Source organism: Natator depressus, chromosome 4 (assembly GCF_965152275.1).
Source record: "Natator depressus isolate rNatDep1 chromosome 4, rNatDep2.hap1, whole genome shotgun sequence".
Taxonomy (NCBI): domain Eukaryota; kingdom Metazoa; phylum Chordata; order Testudines; family Cheloniidae; genus Natator; species Natator depressus.
Window position 1 is genome coordinate 112,449,158 of NC_134237.1, and position 24,485 is coordinate 112,473,642.

A 24,485-nucleotide genomic window follows, 5' to 3' on the forward strand; every position below is an offset into this window, starting at 1 on the left:
TAGGATAATATCCCAGTCCTGCCAATCCTCTTTATCCCTTTGGCTCACAACTGTGTCTTACAGCCTGCCTCTCAAGCTATATTCCCTTTGGTCCAGTCTCTTCCAACTCCCAGCTCTTCTACAGCTCCGGAGAGTACTCTTGCTACCCTCAGGGATGTTGGCCTTCTTGGCTGCAAGTCAGGGTCTAAGATGTAGGCCAGAGTCCACTTCCAATTTACTGGATATCTGCTCACCCAGCTCTTTAATAACAAGGAGCTTTCTTTACTTAGCATACCCAATACTGACCTGTCATCAAAACATGGTTCCCAGATCACCTCTAGTTGCTGAGAGGAGGAGGCCAACAAACCCACTGCACAAACACAAGTTTTAAATAGGACTAGTCAGGAATTTTCCATCTGCAAATGTAGTTTATGCAAAATCAACATTTTCCAACAGGGAAATGTGGCCAAAAATTTTAGATTTTTCACCAGGAAACTTACAATGTCCACATCAAAATTATTCAGAATTTCCAGTCTATTAAAAAATTTGAAATTTCATCCTTTTGGGGATGAAAACAAATGTTGAAATACCAGAATTTCCTATGGGATGGAAATTCTGAATTTCACTCAGCTCTAGTTTTAAGGTTGGAACTGGCAATCCTTTCTAAAATTAAGTCATTGATTGCTAGTTCCTGGCAGCTCTATCACAGTCTTTATTTCCCAACTCAGGATGTTTTTTTAAAGAGTGTCAAAAGTAGCCTACACTATTACTTTCAATTACAGTCTAATAATTTACAAAATTACATAGCATCATACCTGCAGCATGTCAGTCAGGCTTCATTATATTGCAGTGAGGTTTGATTTAACACAGTCATTATAGCAGCTGTAAAAGGTTTGTGGGGGGAAGTGTTCCTACAAATGTATCACTTTTGACTATTTTAGACTAATATAATCAGCTACAGAGGAACTATAGCATATAACAGAACACTGAGCCTACGTAAGAGTTAGACTTTGTCACTCCCATTGTTACTTTGCAAAATTAGTGTTTTAGGCCCCAAACCAGTCATGAGATGTGCACAGGCAGCCTCTGAGGGTATGTCTACATTGCAGTTAGACACCCGCAGCTGGCCCATGCCAGCTGACTGAAGCTCGCAGGGCATGAGCTAAGGGGCTGTTTAATTGCAGTGTAGACATTTGTTGAGTCTCAGGCTGCAGCCTGAGCTCTAGGACCCTTCCATCTCGCAGGGGCCTAAAGCCTGGTCTCCAGCCCGAGCCCAAACATCTACACCACAATTAAACAGCCTCTTAACCCGAGCCAATGTGAGCCCGAGTCAGCTGTCATGAATCAGTTGCGGGTTTTAATTGCAGTGTAGATATGCCCTGAATCAGTATAGGACCCTAGTGATGTCAACTGTTCCTTGCACAGGAGCAAGGATCCACCTGCATGCATCTTAACTACGGTTTTCAAAAGTGCTCAGTGTTAGCCTATCTTTCTTCCCACTGAAATGAAAGGGAGTTTTCAATGGGAACAGAATTAAGCCAACACTCAGAACTGTCAAAAAATCCCACCCTTCATTGCAGGAACAGGGCCTTAGGTTGCAAGCCCTTTGGGGCGAGTAGTGTCTTCAGTTTCTGTTTCATGGTGCAGCAAGTGCTGCATGTTAAACAATAAATAATCATTCTGTGTTGCTGAAGGCAGTTTTCAGGACTTTTTTTTCTGAGTCATGTGCCTATGGAGCAAGATGATGCACAGCATATATCCGTGGGGCCATTCAAATTCTCTATCAGACACATGCAATAGGCCAGTGGCATCTAAAAGGTTAACTAAGGAGGATGATAGGGAGAAAGATGATGTGCATGTGGGTGGAATTATAGAAGGAGCAAATATAAGGGGAAAATGAATCATGGTATTGATGTCTGGGAGAAACAACATTATGACTATATGGATTTAATGACTGTTGATATCTAGTTCAGTGACAGGTACTCTTATCCACAGAGACAAAGTACACACTGTGCTTAGAGGAGACCTGGAGGCAATCCTTCAGCCCAAATCCCATGATAGGATAATGTGCTATGGCTCTTTTATGCTGGAGGTGGCATCTTTTCCAGATCCTTTCTGAGTATGTCAGTCGATGATAACAGCATAATTTGCCTTAGAAATGTTAATTCCCCTCCCCTCTTTTCCTTACAAAGAAGAAAAAGCATGAATATTTCCTTTGAGCTGTCCTGAATAAATACTTTAAGAATATTAAAAAGGAGAAGTGGATTAACTGAATTCCAAACCCTGTAGATTACTTTGTTAGTTTAAAAGGAGGAATGTTACAATCTTCAGTGCTCACGCTGTGTAATGGACAGCCATCATCGGCATTAAAAACATGTAATATCTAGCTATAGCTATAGCTCAATATATATATTCTGCTAGAACAAGGTCTGCCTCTTTTCCCCTTTCATGCAGAAAATTTAGCAGGGATCAGGTAAAGCAATTTTGTGACATCATGGTTGTACTACTGGAACTCCCGGGTGTCATTAGCTGTTGCACTTTGTTTCCTCATATTTTATATTCAGAATGCATTAGCATTTGCTTGTTTTGAAGTTCTCCAGGGTATTCTACAACCAAGTTGCCTGGTAGCAGAACAATATGGGTTCCTCAGATATGCAAGTGACTAATTTTCCATCAATCAGAGATGAGGCTTAAATAAATAAAGGTACTTCATGGGGCTGCTGGGCCTAATGATAAGCAATTATATAAAGTCAAATTAAGGCAGTTCTTTGTGTGGGTCCTGTGAAATTGGTTAAGCAAAAAGAATAACTGCACCATTTCAATGATTCATCCTATTGCTCATTTCAGTAGGAGCATTATCTCAGCTAACTGATGCAATTAATATGAAAATGAGGAAATCATTGTTTAAGGAGATGAGGGGAAAGAGGGGGTCTTAATGCGGCAGCAGTGAAGAATAAGAGTCACAGGGATAAAAATGTTCATAGGTCAATGGTAATGTAATGCATTTAGCACACTTTCAAAGCTTAACTTGCATAGTAATACATATCCATTAAATTCTCATTATGATGACCTGTGTCCAACACAATTCAATTTTCCTGAATCTTAATGATAAAAAGTTAATTATGCTAAGGTGAAAACCTTTTGTACTTGGTCTTAAAATAAAACACTGAAAGGGCATTGAGACTATCTTTTAGATATGCCAGGTAGTTTCACTTATGCTTAGTTCAATATTTTACTAAGCATGACAAGATTTGAAGTTTGGCTTCTGTGTGCATTGCATATTTTTAACGTAGTCAGTAGCACTAAATAAGCCTTTTTCTGTACGTTTATGATTTAATGCTAGTAATTTTCCACTTACAGGCTTCAGTTACAGATCACATTGTCCCCGTTTATCTTGATTTTCTTGTTTAGTAACTAGAAAACCCACCCAAACTTGGGGAGTGGGAGGAGGAGCTGTCTTTTCCCTTTAAATGCTCCATATATATTCCAGCTTTTGTTCCGATGATCTGACTTTGTAGCCAATGACTCTTAACTCGGTATATTACAAGCTCTACAACAGCTGTTTCTTGTCATTACCTGATTTCACGTCTCACAGCAGCTACAGGTGGAAGATAAGTGTCTGTGTGCAGCTGAGCCTTATGCCATTTGTGTCCATTTATCCCACATTCTAAGAAAATGGCAATACTTTAACATATTCATCTTATGCACTGTTTGGTAATGTTCTGAGACATTCTTCAGATTAAACAAAGGACGTGGGGATATGCAGTATTCAGGGACTGGTAGATTTATTGTCCCAGAAAACAGATTACAGTCCTTATTGTCGAGCAAAGAAGAGGACGATGGGCCTTAGTCTCATTTACACTGAGGCAACTTTATAGTAGGCAACTTTATAGTGTTTTAAAGTAGGAATATATTACATTTATATCCTCTTTAGGGTCCCTTTACACCAACATTAGAGTAGGGTAAAGGGACTGTAGTGTAAATGAGACCCAGGCCCAGAGGTGTTGCACTACAATGTATTTTTTTATCCTTCAATATGTGCATTTACACTATATCTGTTTCAGCACATTATTGGTGCTGTTCATGGACATGATCCAGCAAGGTACTTAGTGCTTCTTATGAGCTACTGAGCTTTCTTAACTCCTATAAATTCAATGGGAACTAAAGGAAGAACCAAGGTCCAGATTTTTAAAGGTATTTAGGTGCCTCTAGATGCAGATAGGCACCCCATGGAATTGTTAAAGCACCTAACTCCCATTGAAATCAGTGTTTTCCTCCTCGGCACCCATCTGCTTCTTTAAGAGCCTACATACATTTTAAACACTTTACAAGATCAGGCCCTTTGTGAATATTTTGCAAACCATTATTTTATGTTGCAGAAGTAAGGAAACAATGCTGAGAAGTGTTTGAATAGTAATGTTTACCTTTAGTGTCTTCGCTCATGGAAAAGTCTTATAGAATTTAATAGGAATCAAACCAACAGGATTCTATAGAAATTGCTATAAACCCCATTGAATTTAATGGACTGCAAGATCCCTGCCCTATAATTCTATAAGTTGGTGTAAACATTTTATGAAAATGTTGGCATTGTCTCAAATTCTACCAGATTTTTCCATTTTTCTATGTTCTGGGTCTTTAAATGGAGAGATCGATGGAGCGTCCTTGCTACAGAGACAGCTGCTGTTTTGTGTCAAGATGCAGCATGTTACAGAGTTCAGGCACACTATGTGCTCTCCCATGGAGATCTGTCTTTTGTTCTTTGTTTTGTTGTTTTCTTAATGGAGAATAAAGGTAGCTCTGACTGAAAGCACATGGTTGCTCTTTGGGCATGGAAAAACATAGCAAATGGCTACTTAGGACTATAGTGAATAGACCTAGTAGGAGAAAGAAGCTTTATGTCATCTGTCTTACTTAAGAATGGCCTGTTCACCAAAAAAAGCATGGTTGTGTTTGATTTTGTCTATTTAATAAACGTCAGGTAAAGAATCCATAGGCAAAACAGAATGTGGCATTATTTTTAGAAAATGGTGAGTTTAGGTGGGGAGAGGGAAAAGAGCGTGTATTAACAGGGGCAGATTTTAATATGGGCCAATTTTCTCCAATAATAAATTGGGATTCTTTATGGAGGGTGAACTGAGAATCATTTTTAAAATCTTTACGTTGCACTAATGGCAAACAATTTAACAAGAATTGTAACATAAAATCTTCATGTGCAAAGCAACCAAAGGATTGTAGCTGGTATCTTTAATTTTTGCATTTACTGACTTTCATTTTTACTGTGCAACTTTAATGTTGCATTAAGCTTTTCATTGTAATTAATAATTGATGTATTTTGGCACTATCACAATACAATAAGGATCAGAGCCCCATTCTACTGGGCAGCATATAAACTCATAGGGAAATGCAGAGAAGGTTGAGGGGTGACTTGACTGCAGTCTATAAATATCTACTTGGGAAACTAATATGTAAAAATGGTATCTTCAGTCTAGCAGAAAAGGGTATGACACGATCCAATGGCTGGAAGTAGAAGCTAGACAAATTCAGACTGGAAATAAGGTGTACATTTTTGACAGTGAGGGTAATTAACCATTGGAATAATTTACCAAGCGTCTTGATGGATTCTGCCAATTTTTAAATCAAGATTGAATGTTTTTCTAAGAGATAACTGTACAGATGCTCTACAGAGACTCAAGTCTTTTTGCTGCAAAAACAATAATCTGTTTTCTCAAGAGGCTGTAGTGAGGCAGAGTGGCCTCCCTCAGAGGGGGAGGAACCATCCCCCCCCCCAACCCCTGGTGGGTTGGGCAGGGCCAGGTCTGCCCCTTGAGCCAGAAGCAGAGGGACAAAACAGGAAATATAAGAGCTCAGTTGAGAAATAGCCAGGGAAGGAGTCGGACACCTCTGCCTTGCATCTGGCTCCTAAGCGAGGGACCGAGCTGTACCAACAACAGTCTCCGGAGGAATACTGAGAGGAGCTGCCGCCAGGCGAATACCCCAAGAATTGGATACAGACTACTATTGCTTTGCCCCACCCGGAGGGCTTGAGCCTGACTGTGGTGGTCATCTGCCTCAGGCAGGGAGCTGGGCTAAAGACAGTCAATTACCCTGTCCCGAGGCGCTAGGGTCCTAGACTTTTAACGGACTTACCATGCTAATCCCCTGTTGATCAGCACTGAGCTGCTAGGTGGCGTAGTGGCCTCCCTCTGACACTGGCAGGGAGGAACCACTCAAAGCCACTACAGAGGCTTAAAAATATATTCTCTCTCCCCCCCAACACCAAGTCCCCTTGAAACAATGCCAGCTTCAGTGCCCCATTTTTCTGTTTGTCCCACAACTTTCTTTGTGCCTTTTCTCCATGCCACACCTTATGCATAAAACACTCTTCCTGAGCTGGTCCGCAAGGCCACTACCCTTCTTAAGACCCACTTCTACCAGAAGTGCCACAAGAAACTGTTGAACTAAGACATTTATATTTAAGCGAGCAACTACAAATTTGAATTTATTTAAGCCAGCAACAACAAAACCTCCTTCGCCATGCTCCTGTGCACTCGCTTCACTGAGCACCATGTGATCATGTTGATATTACTCCTTTTCTTCCATCCTACCCATTCCCTGCTGTCTTGTTCCATGTGGGCTACTCTAAGGCACAGACTTTAATAATTCCTTACATTTCAGGGCTGATGGACCTTGTAGGCTCCAAGCAAACCCATAGGAAGACCCTGCAGGCTCTGTTTTATGTTACTCTAACAAACAAAATGCAACAGGGGTCACCCAGCCTATAGATTCCTACTGAAATATTCAGCTGTGGAACCATGTTCACACCATGTTTCAAACACCCACAAAATTTAGGAGGCAGATCCACAGTCTTGGGTCAGGCCTATCTCTGTTATAAATGTTGTCAGTGAACTAGAGATGAATGGTCTATATCCATTGCCAATCACCTGAGCTGGCCAACTCCCCTCTAGGAATGTTTATATTCTATCTTTCCCAGGGTCTCAGGTCACTAACATCCACTCCTGAAAATCAAAGCATTTTCAGCTGGAATTTCTTACGGGTATTCTCCATGTCATAAATAGATAAATTGTGCTTCTAATAAAACCAGCCTAATTACTGAAGTCTTAGATAACCAACTTAAACAACTGAATGGCATATATCGGTCCCACAATTCCCATTTACACACATCCCAAATCCTTTCTTTTGACAAAAAACACATCCCCTTGCAGCAGTGAGTCTGCCTGAAATTTAAGTAAACAGCTTACTAGTTTGCTAGCCTGAATTTTGCTGGATATGCATAAAAAGAATGTGAAAGGTTATTTTTGTGCTACAGATCATGTCCATTAAACATATCAACAGAGTGGAGGCTATAGCTATGGAAAACCTTTACTGCTGCTAGAGGCAACGGGTCTTATTCTGATCTCACTGACAGCAGTATTAAATTGGTGTATCTCCCATGGCTCTTATGCAGCTGTTGCTGATTTACATTGATGTAAGTGACATCAAATCAGGCCAAGTATAACCCTGAATTCCAGGAGATCAATGCAATACAGATTTTTACAAGCCTAAATTTCTGTGATAGTAAAAGACATCAATTTACACAAGCGCAGGCTAAGGGTAAACCTTCCCCCCCACCCCCCCCTTACCTTCACAGGTTATGATCAGAGGAGTCGAAATGAGGATTTGGAGTGTGAAGACTAAGGTCAAAGAGGACAGCAAAAGATCAGATGAGAGCCTGGGAGCTGAATGAGGAAATAATCTTAAAGCTGAAAAATGCAGAGTGGCCAGAAGTTTGTCTACTGATTTATGTAGAGACTCAAGAAATCAGAAGATTAATTAAGATATTAATAAATAATGAAGTCAAATTGACATAACAAATCAGAATGTGCACAATATTTCTTTGTATTGTAAATTAAACTTGTTTCAATTTTACTATTTCAAAGTTGCAATATATATTGTACTTCAGATAATATAAGAAATTTATATTCATTGTTGTTTGACAAGGGGCTCACTAAAAGTAGTTTAAAAATAATCTTACTTTATAGACTTGCTCCAGCCTCTCTCTTTCCTCTCTTTGACTATTTCTCTGTCTGGTTCTTCTTTTCTAGCACTGTCCTCCTGACTGTCCGTTCTCAAAAATCTGATCAATTTTGGTGCAAGAGCCTTCTGCCCTGCAATTTCTGCCATTTGACATACGGCCTTTCTGCATTTCTCTGCTTCAGCACTTTTCAAATCTCAGGTTAAAACATGGAGGGCTAGATTCTCAGATGGCATAAATCAATGTAACTGTTTTGGCGTCAGTGGAGCTATGCCAACTGAAAATGCTGCCCATATTTTCTCCATTATTTATGCCTTTTTATTTCTTCCTTCCTCAGCCATTTTTTAAATTTAGTTGTTGTTTAATTCTGTAAAGCTTTGGGGGGGGGCATTCTTTGTATGAAATACACAGTAGAAAGTAAGTTATGATAAAGACCCATGTCATGACAAAGATTATAGTAGATAATGTTCAGAAGTCTACTCCTGTAACATAATCACAACTCCCCTGTGTTGGCAGCAGGAGGTCCAGCTTTCTGAGGAGTGGAATGACATGGGATATATGGGAGAGCAGAAGCCAAAGGAAAGTATTTTTGAGAATTCTGGCTTTCATACACATCTTGGAGCACCCTTTCTGGCCAATCCATAGAGTGGGATTGAGGGCCTGTGCCCCACCATTCTACTTTACAAGTTAATATCCACTATACATGGCAGATCGGGGGGAAGAGGTATCTCAAAACAAGAAAGGGCAATAAACTTGCAATCAGATGCTTGGGTTCTCCCACCAGTGGGGCTAGAGGGAGAGGAGAGGGAGAGAGTTTGACATGAAGTCATCTGAACTCACTGATTATGAGCCTCAAGCACAGTGGGAAAGATTTTCCGATCACCAATTCTGAACTTCCTGAAATAGTCTTATCTCTACTTGCTAGCTCCTGCTTCAACCTGTGCATTGCATTGCATTGCATTGCAGATATTGAAATCATCATTCTATTTTGACACACAAAGATGTTCTAATCAATATTTCTGGAAATGTCATTTGACTTTTCACTTGGACGAAAGGTGACGCTGACATTCTACTTTTCCTGTGTTTCCCTGGAGAACATTTAATCTCTGCAGCCTTGTAGATATTTAAGGAACCATTCACAAGATAACATTGCCTTGTGACAGCCAGCAGGGACTTTCTTCCACAGGCAGCACTTTGCCTATAGGGACCATGGAAAAATCTGGATTCAGAGAGAAAAAGAAGAAAGGAAGAGCACATTTTTACTGTTTGTTAATATCATACATACATAATGATATATTACTATTTCAGCCAGTTGGGAAAAGACTGTTGGAGTCTTGTAAATTGAATGACCACCGTCTGTTAATCTGACAATGAGAGATTATGGCAGTAAAAGGGCATGAAGAAGATTTACATGTTGTTAAACTCAGACCAGCCTCAGGCAGCAGTACTGGGGACTTGGACTGGGGTCCACTCTGTGTGTCTCACTCCTTTGGCAGGTTGAGGGAATGTACTCTGTTGATGGCAGACAGACTCCGGAATCGACCAAGCTGACAAGCATTTACTAATCCAAAGCCTCTGATTGGCTATATCTGAGTAGCATTGGCATTGGCTTTAGAGGACACTGCTTGCTTGCAAAGCGATATGAAGAGAGACAGGGGTTAAATGGCTGAGATCAATGGGACCAAACTGGAGTGGCTTTTGTTGGTCAGGTGTGGGCACAGCAGAAAGAAATATTAATTAAACTCCTCCAGCTGGAAAATAACTATGAACCAGCAAATGAATTTGTGCACTTCATGACTGAATGAGCAAGACTTAATTCTCTAATTATTATCCCATTCTACCCACTGAGATAAATAGCAAGTTAGGAGAGATAATCAGGTACTAAAATATTGTGTCCTTTTGAATTTTGCCCTAATGTAGCAGTCAGTAATTGTTCCAAAATTGCTCTACCTTTGTGAAAGATTTGGGATAATACAATAGTTTTTGTTTTACACTTTTACATGTCAGTAAGAGATGAGGAAAAGCCTATTTAAAAAAAAATCCTATAAACTGATTTTCATTGCTTACTCAAGCAACAGAATAAAAGTAATGCATAACTATTGCACAAGTCTGATTTTACAAGCGATTCTGCATCATATTATTCTCAATAGTCACATTACACTGTCTCCTCTCTTCTAATTTAATATGGATGCTGCTAATACCACCCAGATGTCTCCATGAATTCACAACCTTTAGTTATGTCAACTGCATATTGCGTTAGGATTGATCAAAAAATTCTCTAGTTTAGCATTGAAGCTTTCGTGTACATAGCTACTTTTTCAGCAGAAAAGAGTTTTGATTTATGCAATATGGAAAAAGGAAAGGATAGTAATATGATAACTTTTAAAAAATTCTAACTGCAGTCAGGTCATGCATTACTTATTCCATGCCACTAAAGAAAAAAAAATGTCTAAAAGCCAAACAACATGTCAATCACTTTTTAAAGCACTACAAGATGAAGCTCTTCAGTCATTCAGTATCTGCATCTGATGGGAGAAGAATTGCTATCCATATTGAAAGAAAAAGCACTGGAAAGGCCTTTAGATTGTCAAGGGGGTAGTGAAAACTAATCAGTTACTCCTTTTTATGTTGTCCCATTATTCAGGAAGAGTCATTCAATAACAACGGTCAAACTAATGGCAGGTAAGCTTACCAGACGAAGAGGAAATGAAACTTCATACAGCTTGTAGTCATCCTGTGGAGTTCACTACAGCAGGAGGCCAGAGAGACAAATAAGCTCGTAGAGTTGGATTTTGAAAAGGGTTGCATAATCCTGAGCAACAACAACATTTATAGTTATGATAGATAGCTTCCCAACAGGGGTGTTAGAGTATGACAGTATGCTCAGTATGGATAGAATAAGAGAACTGTACTTTCAGGAAGTGTTTGAGGAGAGAGGACTGTATATGTGGAGGAAGGAGTAAAGCTGGAATGTTGCACTATCATGGTGGTCTCTTCCTGTGCTTGAACACTGAACATCTGCAATGATGAGTCCCATGGTAAAGGTTAACCACGGTGCTCATTGGTCTCCAAGTGGCATTTAAGGGGTTGGTTATGACCTATAAAATCCTAAAGAGCCTGAGACCAGTCTACCTGAAGGATCACTTCTCTCCATGGGCCACACTGCCCTAAGTCAGCAGGGCACCCAGGCTGGATCCCCTCATTCTAAAAGAGGAGGCAGGAGGTGGCTAGCTCCTATGTGTTCTCTGTGAAGGCTCCAAGATTCTGGAACTTGTTTCCCCCACCCCATTCTGAAATCGCCATAATTTGGTGACTTTCTGGGCATGCTGCAAAAGGCACCCATTTGATCAGGGTTTTGGAGCAGGTCTGGGATATGTGCCCTACACAATGAAGGGGTGGAATAAAGTTTCTGTAGGTAGTTTGCTGGCTGAGTTCCTGTTGCAATGATTATTTTAATGCTGCTGGGATTTTACTGTGTTACTAATGCTGTGCTAGGGCACTTAGGCCTCTTTTTAATTATTTTAAATCTAAATAAATAAGTAAATCCTTCAGGGCATAAGCTATTTAGTGCAGAGGTCAGCAGAGACTATTTCTTCCATGAACAACACTGCACAATTGTGCAGGTGAATTTTTTTTAACCCAGCTTTTTCTGAATTATTGGTTATCGGCTCCTGCTAGGGACAAGACTCTGAAGTCTTTTGCTTGGCTTTTACTCAGTCTTTACTCTAGCAAATGTCTACCATAACCAGGAATTTACCTGAATAAAGATAAAAAGAAAGGCTGGGCCTCAGGATTTGCCTTAGAGATATATTGAATTTAGCAGATCAGTGATCTAGTGTGTTAAATTCTATGTCCCTACGATGAACTTTAGAGTCTTGCTGGCTCATAATGAGCCTGATTCTGATTTTGCTTATGACCAGTGTAAAGCAGGAGTAACAACACTGAAATAAATGGAGTTACACCGGTCTAAGACCAGCATGAGAGAAGAATCCACCCCGTAGTTCTCCCTGCTACGCAATGGACATTGTCACGACTGGGATGTGGGCGGTCTGACGTAGTAGTCAGAACAGGAGTCAGGCCAGATCTGATACCAGGTGGTCTGAGTCAGGAGACAGGTTAGAGGGCAAATCAAAGTGTTAGGAGGCAAGCAGGATCAGGTTACGAGGAGATCAGTAGCAGGCAATTAGAAAGCTATCACAGAGGAAGCAGTCCAACATAGGGAGAACCCAGTTGCATGGACAACGTCCTGTTCCTGTGCTGGGTTTATATAGAAGCTGTGAACCAATCAGGACCCCCATCATTCTACCAATTGGATTCCAGGACTGGGGCCCTCTGTTGGAGTTCAGCTCCTATTCTGACCAAAGGTAGCAGGTCACTGCATGGCAGGTTGGAGCTTACTAGCACCAAAGCGGCCTGTGTTCCAGCATTCAAAACCCATGATCCTTGACATCACCTCCTTGCCAAGGGCACCCTCAGGGTGCCATGGGACCAAACTTTTCTGGGTGGTTCCTATGGAATATTTGTACAAGCACGGGGGCATGTACATTTTCCACAGTTTTCCTGATACGCTCCTCAGGACCATTATCATTCCAGTCAACCAGGTACCAGAGCCTTTCACATTTATGTTTAGAGTTCAGGATTTCATAAACCATATATTCACAATGGCCCTGTGCCTGTACTGGTGAAGAAGGTGGCTAAGTCCTGTGAGGGAAAGAGTTTTCTGTGTAGGGTTTCAAAAGTGATACATGAAATACTGGGTGACTCTTCAGAGAGCAGAGTAGTTGTAGAATTCAGGGTAGCAGGTAACAATTCTTGAGTGTTATCTGATTAGGTACTGATTCAATGCACGGTAATCAAACACAGAATCAGAGACTGCCGTCTTTCTTCTTGACAAAAAATACTGGTGCACCAGCCAGTGAGGTTGACTTGCGGATAAACCCTTGGGCCAGATTCTCCTGGGCATACTCTCAAAGCACTGTCAGCTCAGGTTCTGACATGGCATAAATTCATCTGAAGGGTATTTTCGCTCCTGGCTGCAACTCTATTAGGCAGTCATAGTCCCAGTACAGAGGCAGAGGTAGTTTCCATTCTCTTCTTTTCAAAAAGATCAGGGTAGCCTTGATATTTTGAGGGGAGTTCACATGTAGCTTCAAATGGTAATTTCTGCCTGGATAGCCGCTCCCATCTGAGCCTCTCGAGGTTTGGATGCTGGGACAAGAGCCCCTGGTCTCCCACAATGCGGTCTACAAAACTCTAATGGAAGATAGACTTCCTGTGCTTGCCACCAAATGAGCGGATCATGGAATGCCAGCCAGGAGATACCGAGGATTAGGGGAAAGTGTGGCAAATGGATTACACCGAATTGTAACGTTTGTCTGTCCCTGAATCACAGTCTCCATGGGAGCTATTTCCTCTGTTACTTGATGTAAAGGTTTGGACTCACCCCTGCTGCGCCTCCTGCTGGTCGTTGTCGGGAATTAGCTCATCCAGCCACTGGAGCGCCCTCTGCAGGCCAGTGACCAGCCTTACTGCTAGCCCTCATGTCCCTCCCAGGACCCAGTGCCCCTTTCTCTGGGGTGCTGCCCCCCTGGCAGTACCCCCACACTCTCAGGTTCTGGGTGTCCCCACCCAGGGGAGCCCCCACCCTTTAACCCCACCTCGCCTCAGTCTGGGCTACTGCCAATCCCCACTTAGCCCCTTATATCGGGGGCAGACTGCAGTGTATTAGCCACTCATCACCGGCAAGGGGGTTTTGGACCTGCTGCCTCCGCCTACCCATGGCCTGCCCCTCTGCAACCCTGCACCTATCTGGCCTGTAATCAGGCCTGCAGCCTGAGGCTTTCCAGGCCAGAGCTCCCAGCTCCTCTGGCCCTTCCCCAGCCCTGCTCCAATCTAGGTGTCCTGCTCAGCACCTTGCAGCCAGGCCCTTCTCAGTCTACAGGCAGAGGGAGACTGACTGGGCTCCTGGCTCACAGCCTCTTATAGAGGCCAGCTAGGCCTGATTGAGCTGGCCACAGCTGTGGCTGCTCCCTTAGTCGGGCTGGGCTTTTCCCCACAGCCCCAGCCCTCTCCCTGGGCTGGCCTCAGCCCTGTCAGGGCCAGAGCAGGTAACCACCCTGTTACACTTGACAGCTCCTATTCTGACCACAGTTAGCAAGTCAGTGGATGGCAGGTTGGAGCTTACTCGTGCCAAAGAGCCTTGTGTTCCAGAGTTTAAGACCTGTGGTGCCTGACAGAGATACAGTAGAAAATATAAAATTATTTCCCACTTTAGAATGTGAAAAGCAGTAAACATGGGCAGTGCCTCCTGCTGAGACACATACTGATTTTGATTGGACTGATTTCCCCTTCCATAAAGCAATGAGGGAATTAATACAATCCAGCAGTAGTGGAGATGGGTAAGTGCTGGTAAATATATGTACAGGTAATATTACGCACTGTCATCTACATAATTACATGGTGGGATATTTTTAAACACTTCATTAAAATTAAGTCAGGTTAGTTGAGTCATTTGAAGGTATTTGGGCATCTGAGTGCTGATTTGAGCAAACACATATACAGACTTCGGTATCCTGTTAGGTGCCCAAAACTGAAAATTGGTCCTCCTCAGTTGGTAGTTCCGTTGACTTTCATGGCTGTGTATCTGGCTTACAATTGCCAACGGATGCTGTGATAAAAGCCTTTCTTGGTTAATTAGGATTACAACGGATAACTTGAACATGTTATTTTAAATGTAAATTGTTCATTCCAAGTTGTCACACAGGAATTTTAAACTATGCTCCATGGAAAGTTAACACGACAGCCCTAAACGCAATACTGTGCTGTTCAGCTGCACAAAAATAAATGAATATATTAGATAAAAATCAAATTCCTGCCTCAGTAATGATTGAAGTCCCCAAAATTGTTGATGCTGTCAGTCATTTTGAGATAATAGGTTTTAATGATAAAACAGTCGGATGAATATGATATCAGTGTGAAAAGGTTGCTATCACTTCTCTAATTTATTGTTGCAGTGACAGATGTGTATTTCTGTTGTATGAAGAGTAACAGAAATATATAGTTCTTGCTGCTAGGATGAAACATACATTTTGCGGATGAAGGCAGTCATACAAAAAAAACTGGTGTGCTGTTTCTTTAAAACTGAGTCATTATACAGATGGGTCGTTGTCTCTATGAATCACAGTCTACAGGTCTTAGCTGAATCACTTAATCTCTGCAGGCACTGTCCTGTCTAACATCCGAATGGGCACCTTCTCAGAAGCATATGTTGAAATACAAATTCAGTCTCCATCCTATGCATATAATATATATGTAACCCTTCTGCCTGTCAGAGTTGGCAGCAACAAGGGCCGGGTTCAGTATCTAGGGGATCCATTCCAATAACACAATGCAAAACCAGCTCGAGCCCCCACCCAGTGACCTGGGACAAATATATACCACCCCCGCTGGGCGCCTCCAAGAGGCAATACTTCCCCTCTCGCAAGCACATAGTCTGAGTATAGCAAAAAAGCCTTTTAATAACAGAGAGAAACAATGTGGCATTATATTGGGGAAACACCACCAACAGGATTCATAACACAACCCATGAGCAAAACCCACCCCAAGCAAATTGGGGCATGTCCTTTCCCTTTGGTTCTTGAGTCCAGCAACCCAAAATCACCCAAAGTCCCAAAAGTCCAATGACCCAAAAGTCTCTGTCCCTGGTCAGGGCAGCCCCAGAATTTGAAAGTTTATCTGCAGAGCTTTACCTCCCAACCTGGGTGGAGATTGGGGCGGGGGGGGGAAAGAGAGGTAAGGGGCACCTTACATGATCTGAAGCTGACCGCCCCACAGCTCCATAGGCCTTCGCTCCACCAGCCGCCCCATGAACTGCTTCGCTCGGCTCCGCTCCGCGTCCCACAAACTGCTCCACCAGCCAGTCCATGAACTGCTCCGCTCCACGTCCCACAAGCAGCTCCCGCCATCCTATGAACTGCTCCACCAGCCTGTCCACAAGGCACTCCAGCCCTCCCGCAAACTGCTCCACAATATATCTTCAGGCTCCCACACTACTTAACACAACGCTCAGTGATTTCAGCTCTTAGTCAGTTCAGCTCCTTGGTGAATTCAGCTTGTAGTAGGGGAGCCTCAGTGCTAGTGCACCATCAGCCCAAAGTGAGCTCAGCAGCCTGTAACAAGACTCCTAATAGAATCAAAATTAGCTCTGATATTCCACAGTGGAGAGAGGAGGAAGTGCAATTAGCATATAAGGCCCTCACCAGGGGGACCCATACCACCAAGTATTAATACCTGTCCCCAGCTTCTCTCTATTCACAGAGTTTTGGAACCCATGGCCCTTGCCTAGCGAGTGCTACTTAGTTGATGGCGAGTCCCTCCATCATAACAAAAGGCCAAGTACAGTTCCCAGCACAGTTCCCATAATCAGGGTAATAACAATTTATTCTTCCTGCCCCAATAACAGAGACACTGGGGATCCCACAGCAGCCAAAGTGACCATTTGGGCAGCTATGGCCTCATTCTAGGCAGGGTGGGTGTGCCTATGCAAATGAGATCGGCCCCTGAAGTTCTTTTCCACAACTTGCCACACCTCACCACCAGATGTCAGGGTGGAGCTCATCCTGACTCTGCTTACATCTATATATATATATATAGCTAGATTGTGTGCTGTCTGATTTTAGAGACTGTGCAGGAATTTTATTTGTCAGTATCAGTAGACATTAAAGACAGCCTAGCCAGCTTGCTTACACGTCAACCACCATAGATTAGCGATGGAAGAACAAATTCTGACAAAATACAAACTCCCTGAACTTTTGTCTATAAAAATCAAACTTTTGACCAACTTAATTTTTGTTATTTTCCATTTTGTTGGATCATGGGCCAGGAGAGAAAGTGATGAAATAGGAAGAAGCTGCTATAGTGATTCTTGTAGCGGGATAAGATTTAGGAAGTCTCAACAACCTCATGCAGGGAGCCACTACTAAGGAGATTTCCAGCTCAGGTTTCCTGACACAAGAGTTTTGAATAGTTTGGATCCACTTTGGATAAGCCTGTGAACTACTGTGTACTGCTCATCTGAACTGAACATGAACTTTGATCTTTTTTGAGGTTTGTCAGCATAGATCCAGGTACAGCGTGGCCTTAAAATTGCCTTACAAAATTAAGAGTAATATAATGTAGAATACAAAAGTTCACATTAATGTAACATTAAGGTTACAAATATTAATGCCCCCCAAAAAATCAGGAAATGCCCAAGTTGAGGTTAAATGCCATGAACTCTGCTCCTTATGCATGTGGATTACAATACAGGACTTTAATTTCCACTATATTACACCCCTGTTATGCCAATGACCTTCCATTGACATAAACCTAAAAGTACTACTGTGATGAGTCAAGCCCATAATCTGTAATTACAGGATCACATTTTCCCCAACCCCCCATCCCCACCTCAGTATATGGCTACTGCCAGTCACCACCTACACCCTGTTCACTGGGGCAGACTGCAGCGTACAAGCCACTCATCACAGGCAAGGGGGGTTTGGACCTGCAGCCTCTGCCTACCCTTGGGCTGCCCTGTTGCAACCCCAGTACCCTGTCTTAGGCCGTCTGCCAGGCCTGCAGCCTGGGGCTTTTCCAGCCTGGAGCCTCCCAGCTCCTCTGGCCTTCCCCAGCCCTGCTTCACCTCAAGTACCCTGGTATGCTCCCCAGCAGCCAGGCCTGTCTCTCTCCACAGCTAGAGGAGACTCTGTCTGAGCATCTGGGTCACAGCCCTTTTATAAGGGCCAGCTGTGGTCTGTTTGGGGCATAGCCCCAGCTGTGCCTACTTCCCCAATCAGCCTGGGAGCTACCTGCCCCCAGCCACAGCCTTCTCCTGGGCTGTTTTAACATTTCTATGCAACTATTGGGCCATGCTGAATTGTGCTATGGTCTGCTCCCAGCAAATGTCATCTTCAACAGAAACATTTGCACTCAGTTACCTGAGTATTTTCTACCAGCCCAAGATTGTTAAAACAGAAAAATGAATCAAAAGAAAAGGAGTACTTGTGGCACCTTAGAGACTAACAAATTTATTTGAGCGTAAGCTTTCGTGAGCTACAGCTCACTTCAGCATCCGATGAAGCGAGCTGTAGCTCACGAAAGCTTACGCTCAAATAAATCTGTTAGTCTCTAAGGTGCCACAAATACTCCTTTTCTTTTTGCGAATACAGACTAACACGGTTGCTACTCTGAAACCTGAGAAAAATTAATGAAATTGTAATCAAAAGATTATTCAGAAGAACACCACAAAGCAACAAAGTCTGCTACAGCAGAATGAGGAGCTTTAGTCTTAAGTTTTCCATGTTGCAGTTTCAGGGTAACTGCACCTCTGACCCCCTCTCTGTGGTCTACCCATATAATGCCACATTAGGCCTCAGCTCCTTAGCCACCACTTCTTTCTGGGCAGGGACCTATGTCCCTCTGTCTCATGACCAGGGTTTAGGCTGCAACCCTCCCTTTCAATTTACTGTGATTATCCCAGCAGGTCTGACCTTAGTTCAGCACCTGCAGTTTGCGCTTTGTCAAGGGCTTGTTATTAAATCTCAGTGACCAACCAGATTTTCCAAAGCAGAATATGTTTATTTAAGGACAAAAGTCTTATAGAAAAAACATAAAACAATAAGAGATATCAGTAATATTAAACATACCAGAAGTTGCTCATTTTCCACATGGAAGGCATAGTAGGTCAAAGTCCATCCAGTCCTTCAGTGGTGTTTGCCCCACCACCTCCATTCGTCAAAGGCTCATGTCCATTTGTTAGATCAAAAAATGAAGGCCTCTCAGTCAGATTAAGCTTTTATACCAAAAATCTTTCTTTGTTCTCTTAGACTTCTGGGACCTGGTCTGAACCAGTTGATGCAATTCTCCAGAAATAACTACCCAACACACACTGGTTTACTTCCTAAAACTCATTTTGTGCCTTAGCTTTTCTGATTTTGTCCCTACATGCTAGTACTATTCTTTTGTACTCATCCTTAGCAGTTTGTCCTTGTATCCACTTTTTGTAGGATTCCTTCTTGTTTTCAGGTCATTAAAGAGTTCCTGATGCAGCCATATTGGCCTCTTACTATTCGTCCTACCTTTCCTTTGCATTGGGATAGTTTGCTGTTGTGCCTTTAATATTGACTCTTTGAGATACTGCCAGCCCTCCTGAACGACTTTTGCTCCTTGATTTTCTTCTCATGGGACCTTACCTACTAGTTCTCTGAGTTTATTAAAGTCTTTTTTTTTTTTGAAGTCCATTATCCTTATTGTACTGTTCTCTCTCCTTCTTTCCTTAGAATCATCACATTTATCATTTTATTATCACTTTCAAACAAGTTGCCTTCTACTCACAGATTCACAACCAATTCCTCCTTGTTGGTCAGAATCAAGCCTAAAATGGCTGTCTCCCTGGTTACTTCCTTCGCCTTCTGAAAAAAGAAATTGTTGCCACACATTCTAAAAACTTATTGGAGAGCGCATGTTTTGCTGTATTACTTTTCCAGCAGATATCTGTGTAGTTAAAATCCCCCCTTACTACCCGCTCTTGTGATTTGGATATTTCTGTTGTTTGTCCTAGAAATGCATAATTCACTCCTCCTTCTGATTTTGTGGTCTATAGTAGGCCCCAATCATGATGTCACCACTGTTTTTTTCCCCTTTTGTCTTCATCCAGAGACTTGCAGCTGGTCTGCCTCTCACCACAAATGTGTATGTTCTTAATGTATAATGCAACATCTCCTCCCTTTTTTCCCCAGCCTGCCATTCCCGAACAAGCTATATCCCTCTATACCAGTATTCCAGTCATGAGATTTGTCTCACTAAATCTCAGTGATACCAATTAAGTCATAATTTAGATTGTGTACTAAGACTTCCATTTCATCTTGTTCATTCCCCATACTCCTTGAATTTGTGTATAGATATTTAAGATGTTGAGCAGATTCCTCCACTGTATTTCCTCTTGTTTCTTCTGTGACCCTATTGTAATTAACCATTTCCCACCACAACTTCTAGCTCTCTGTCAAGATCACCTTTTCTATACCTACCTGTGGGTTTTTGTCACCTGCCCTCTCTGAACCTAGTTTAAAGTTCTCCTCACTAGGTTGGTGAGTCGGTGCCCCTTCTTTGTCAGGTGCACCCCACCTCTTCCCAGCAGTCCTCCTTCATGGAACAACATCCCAAGATTGAGGAAACCAAAGCTCTCTCATTGATACCATCTGTGCAGCCATGCATTCATCTCCAGACTATGTACGTCCCAGCTAGGCCCTTACCTTCAACAAGGAGGATGAACAAGAACAGACCTTGTGTCCCCAACTCCTTCACCTTCACTCCTAGAGCCCTCTAGTCAGTTCTGATCTGCCTCTAGTCATACCTGGCAGTATCATCAGTGCCCACATAGATGAGCAGCATGGGCTAATGGTCAGAGGGATGGATGACCCTTGGCAATCTTTCCATAACATCTCAGGTGCAGGCTAGAAGCAGGTAGCACACCTCCTGGGACATCAGGTCAGGTAGGCAGATGGATGCCTCCATCCCCCTCAGAAGGGAGTTTCCAACCACCACCACCACCCTACGTCTCTTCCTCTTGGGAGTGGTGGCCATGATCCTCCCAGCACTGGGGGCAGGTGCCTCCTCTTCTTCAGCCATTGGGAGTGGCCAGTGAATGGACTGCAGTTTGCCACTGAGTCGAGCGGTTAGAATTGGAACTGCAGTTTGCCACTGAGACAAGTGGTTGGACTAAGGACTGTCGGTCCCCTGAAAGGAGCGAAAGGACAGACTGGGACACCGCCGGAGGACTGTGTCCAGAAGAGGACAACAAGGTCCGGGGAGTGACACGGGTCCAGGAGGTGGAGACAGATGAGATGACAGGCAAGACACCACCTGAGAAGGGCAAACAGACAACCCCCGAGCTAATTCCCAGGATGGCCAGCAGGAGGTGCTGCGGTGGGGAGTCACGCCATGTGAGTGAGTACCTAAGACAGATAAATAGAAAATGATCTCAGCAGTTTGAGTGTAGCTAGTTAGCAGCAACAGCAGCTAAGGCTGCTTTTGCAATTATTGCTCTTCACAGAACAAGAATCAGGTGAATGGGTATGAGAGGATGACAAATTGTCAGTGGCATATAAACATACAGACACACACAAACAGCATGGATATAAGGGGATGGAAAGCTACACAGCCCAGACAGATAACCCTACCTTAGGATATGCAATTGTATTTGACAAGATAAGCATTTATATATGTTTAGATGGAGAGGAAACAGTGCTATGGGTTCTTCTGGGTTTGACTATAAAAGAGAAAGTAGGTGGATAGGAGGGGAAATTTGGGAGCTCAAAAATACCCATTATTGTTCACTACAATGCCACCATTCTGGTCCTGTGACAGGTTGCCAATATTAGAAATGGCCAGCGTGTCCTATCAAGCCCAGTATATGTGATTACCATCTTGACTTCACTCCTCAGGTAGAGCAATTTCTTATGATTGCTCTTCAACATTAACAAACTTGTTTCCAACTAGACATTCCCAATGAGAATTCTGAGATTTCAAAATTTAGTTTCATCCACAAATGGGACAAAAAGTCAAACTCTCTGAATTTTTTATGTAAGTCTGAAATGTTTCATTTTGATAAAGTAAAAATGTTAATGTTACATATTGAAATTATTGTTTTATGTTTTATGAACTTTTATGTTCATATATTATATTATACATAATTGGCACATTGTATATTATAAACACAAACATTGAAATATTGTTTCAACATTTATATTAAGGGAAACATTTTAAACTTATTAAAACCTTTCAGCCTTATCAAAACAAATTTTTTAGATAATTTCCCATCAAAAATTTTGATAAAATCTAAACAAATTGATTCAGTCAGATCAGGCATTTTCCAAAGAAAGCTGGAAAAAAATCTGACCAGATCTATTTCCAATCCTTGATTGTATATACTCAAAGAAGCTAGCAGAATAAAAAACAAAGTCTGAGGATATTGCACAATGGCTGGTCCCACAGTAACTGGCTTCATGGATCTAATGGACTGCCACATTTCTTACATGATGGCTCTTTTGCATTGGTGTGTGAAGTACAACAAAAATGAAAGCAATGGAAGAGAAAATTCTCTCACCAATGTGGCATGATTGCTGGACTGATATTCAGTCAAATTTGTGCATGCACAATTGCATGCGGACCTGGTGTATGCATAGTCTGAAATGTGTGCACATGTCAAGTGTATATTTGGTTGCATGGTCAGATGGATTACTATCTAGCATTAAATACACGTAAAACCTCAGAGCTTGTTCATACACATGTGGTTCTACAATTTCGTGCATAATTTTGGGCTGCAAACTCAGGCTCCTGTGAACGGAAAGAAGAGGGCAGTGTTGGATGAGTGGAGAGAGCAGGAAAGGGAGTAGAGTTCAATACAATCCATGCAATACCTAGATTAACCCATGAAGTGTTTTAAAAACAAGTGGTAAAATCCTGGCCTTAGTGCAGTCAATAGGAGTTTTGCTGCTGACTTCAGTGGGGCCAAGATTTCAACCCCGGAAGGCAATTTTAAACTGGATTGTGAAGTGAATAAGAAGCCAGTAATTCTTCCACAAGGATGAGGCACATATGACTTTCTGCACATGCTGGAGTCCTGAGAACGTAGAATTGAGGAGGGCACAGAGAAAAAAATTGCAGTGATCAATGCAAAAGAGTATAAAGGTATAAATGAGCCTTTTAGGAGTGGTGGAGATGGGACAGTTGTGACGATGAGCAATACTGAAGTGGTAATAGGTAGATCTGCATACACTGGAGATGTGTCACTAGAAGGAAAATTCAAGGTCAAGGGTGATCCCAAGATTTTGGGCAATAAAGGCAAATGAGAAGTCCAGGGCAGAGTGAGATAGAGATTGAATTGTGTTTTCGGACATCCAACTTAGAGAAACCACTTCTTCAGCTGAAAAAGTTGATTGATGCTTTTACTCATCCAAACCTTACCTGGAAACCAAGTGACAACAAAACAAATTAGCAGCGGACACTTTGTTTTGTGGATTAGTTCCCATGTATTCGGCACCCAAAATATAAACTATTTACATTCATTTTCAACTTTATTTCTTTTTACGCACTCAAACTAATTGAAGGAAAACAAAGCAATGAACAGAGTGGAAGAAAATAGACTAAAATTATTAACAGGCTAACAGCCTGGTTGTTGCCTAAGGGCCAAAAATGATTGATGGGAGACATGACAATCAGCAGACAAATCCTCATTACCATTGTAAATTCTGCTTCCCAAATAAATTAATCTCCTTGATATCACCACTTCATTCACCTTCTGCAGCAGCTACACTACTGCCTTTTGTTTTTGGCTTTGTTTGTTGAGTATGTATCATTAACACTAATCACAAGCTGAGAGGCTGTCACCATGGAATTAAAGATGGTGCTGGAGGAACATCTTGGTAATGGATCAGAGGTAAGGTCGGGGTTCTTACTGGCTAGTCTGGGTGCACAGTGAGAGGAAGCACTGCCCGTGCTGACATTCTTGTACCCCTGGCTGATGCACTCCCCAACACGCAGTCTTTAATGGTGATCTTTACCACAAGAATCATGGGAAACAAATACTGTTGCCTTCATAGAACAAACAAACTTTAAAAGAACATTAAGGCTGTAATGTAAACGTAAAAGTTTAAAAATGCCAGAATTAAGGCTACCCAGGCAAAATGTATTTTCCCTACTTATGTGTGCGCAGTATGACACTGAATTATGTGATCACATGCTATTTTTCCTCATGTAGGTGAGCATATGATTATAGACTGTAGCATAATGCACATGCGCAAAGCCGTAGCATTCAGCTTGCCGGAACAGCCTTAATTTTGTCTTTTCATAACTTTTGATTTCTTCACTTTGCAACCTTATTAATATTCTTTAAATGCAGGATAGGGGGGTTTTGGATTGTAAATAGATTAGCTAGGATAAACCCTGCAGAGGCAATTTCCAATCTGCTGTAAACCCCTTAAAGTCAACAGGCTTCCACCAGACATTAATTTGACCTGCATTTTGTTAAACTGTATAGATTTTCTTTTTACTCTATTCCCATACAGTCTGGGTGGGGACTGATCCAAACTGGCTCTTATTAAAGCCCAGATTCCCTTCATTTTAAATTAAAGAAGTGAGGATGACTATCTAGATGCACGATTAATAAAAATTGCCTTCACTGCAAAACCTATGACTACCGTGTTCAATGTGTCTCTCTTTATTGATAAATTACCATATATTTCCAAGCATGCTATAATTAGATAATAGTCCAGAAGCTGTAAATCTAATTCAATATTTATTGATGTACTTCAGCTCTTTCTCCCATCCTGTGGGACTGCTGAAAAACCAAAGCATTATCTTTCTAATTTGGGAAGACTGCATACAGCATAGTCACAGAGGTCTGTCTGCTTTAAGATACAGTACATTGTTTAATGCATTA

General features: G+C 42.1%; 1 long non-coding RNA gene across 1 annotated transcript in view; it reads left to right on the forward strand.

Moving 5' to 3' along the window:
- The window catches only part of LOC141985968 (uncharacterized), a 186,307-nt gene extending 178,617 nt beyond the window's left edge, over positions 1-7,690 (forward strand). The window contains exon 3 of the long non-coding RNA XR_012639079.1: positions 7,628-7,690. This is a non-coding gene — a long non-coding RNA (uncharacterized LOC141985968). The remainder of the gene's footprint in view (positions 1-7,627) is intronic.
- The last annotated feature ends 16,795 nt before the right edge of the window (positions 7,691-24,485 follow it).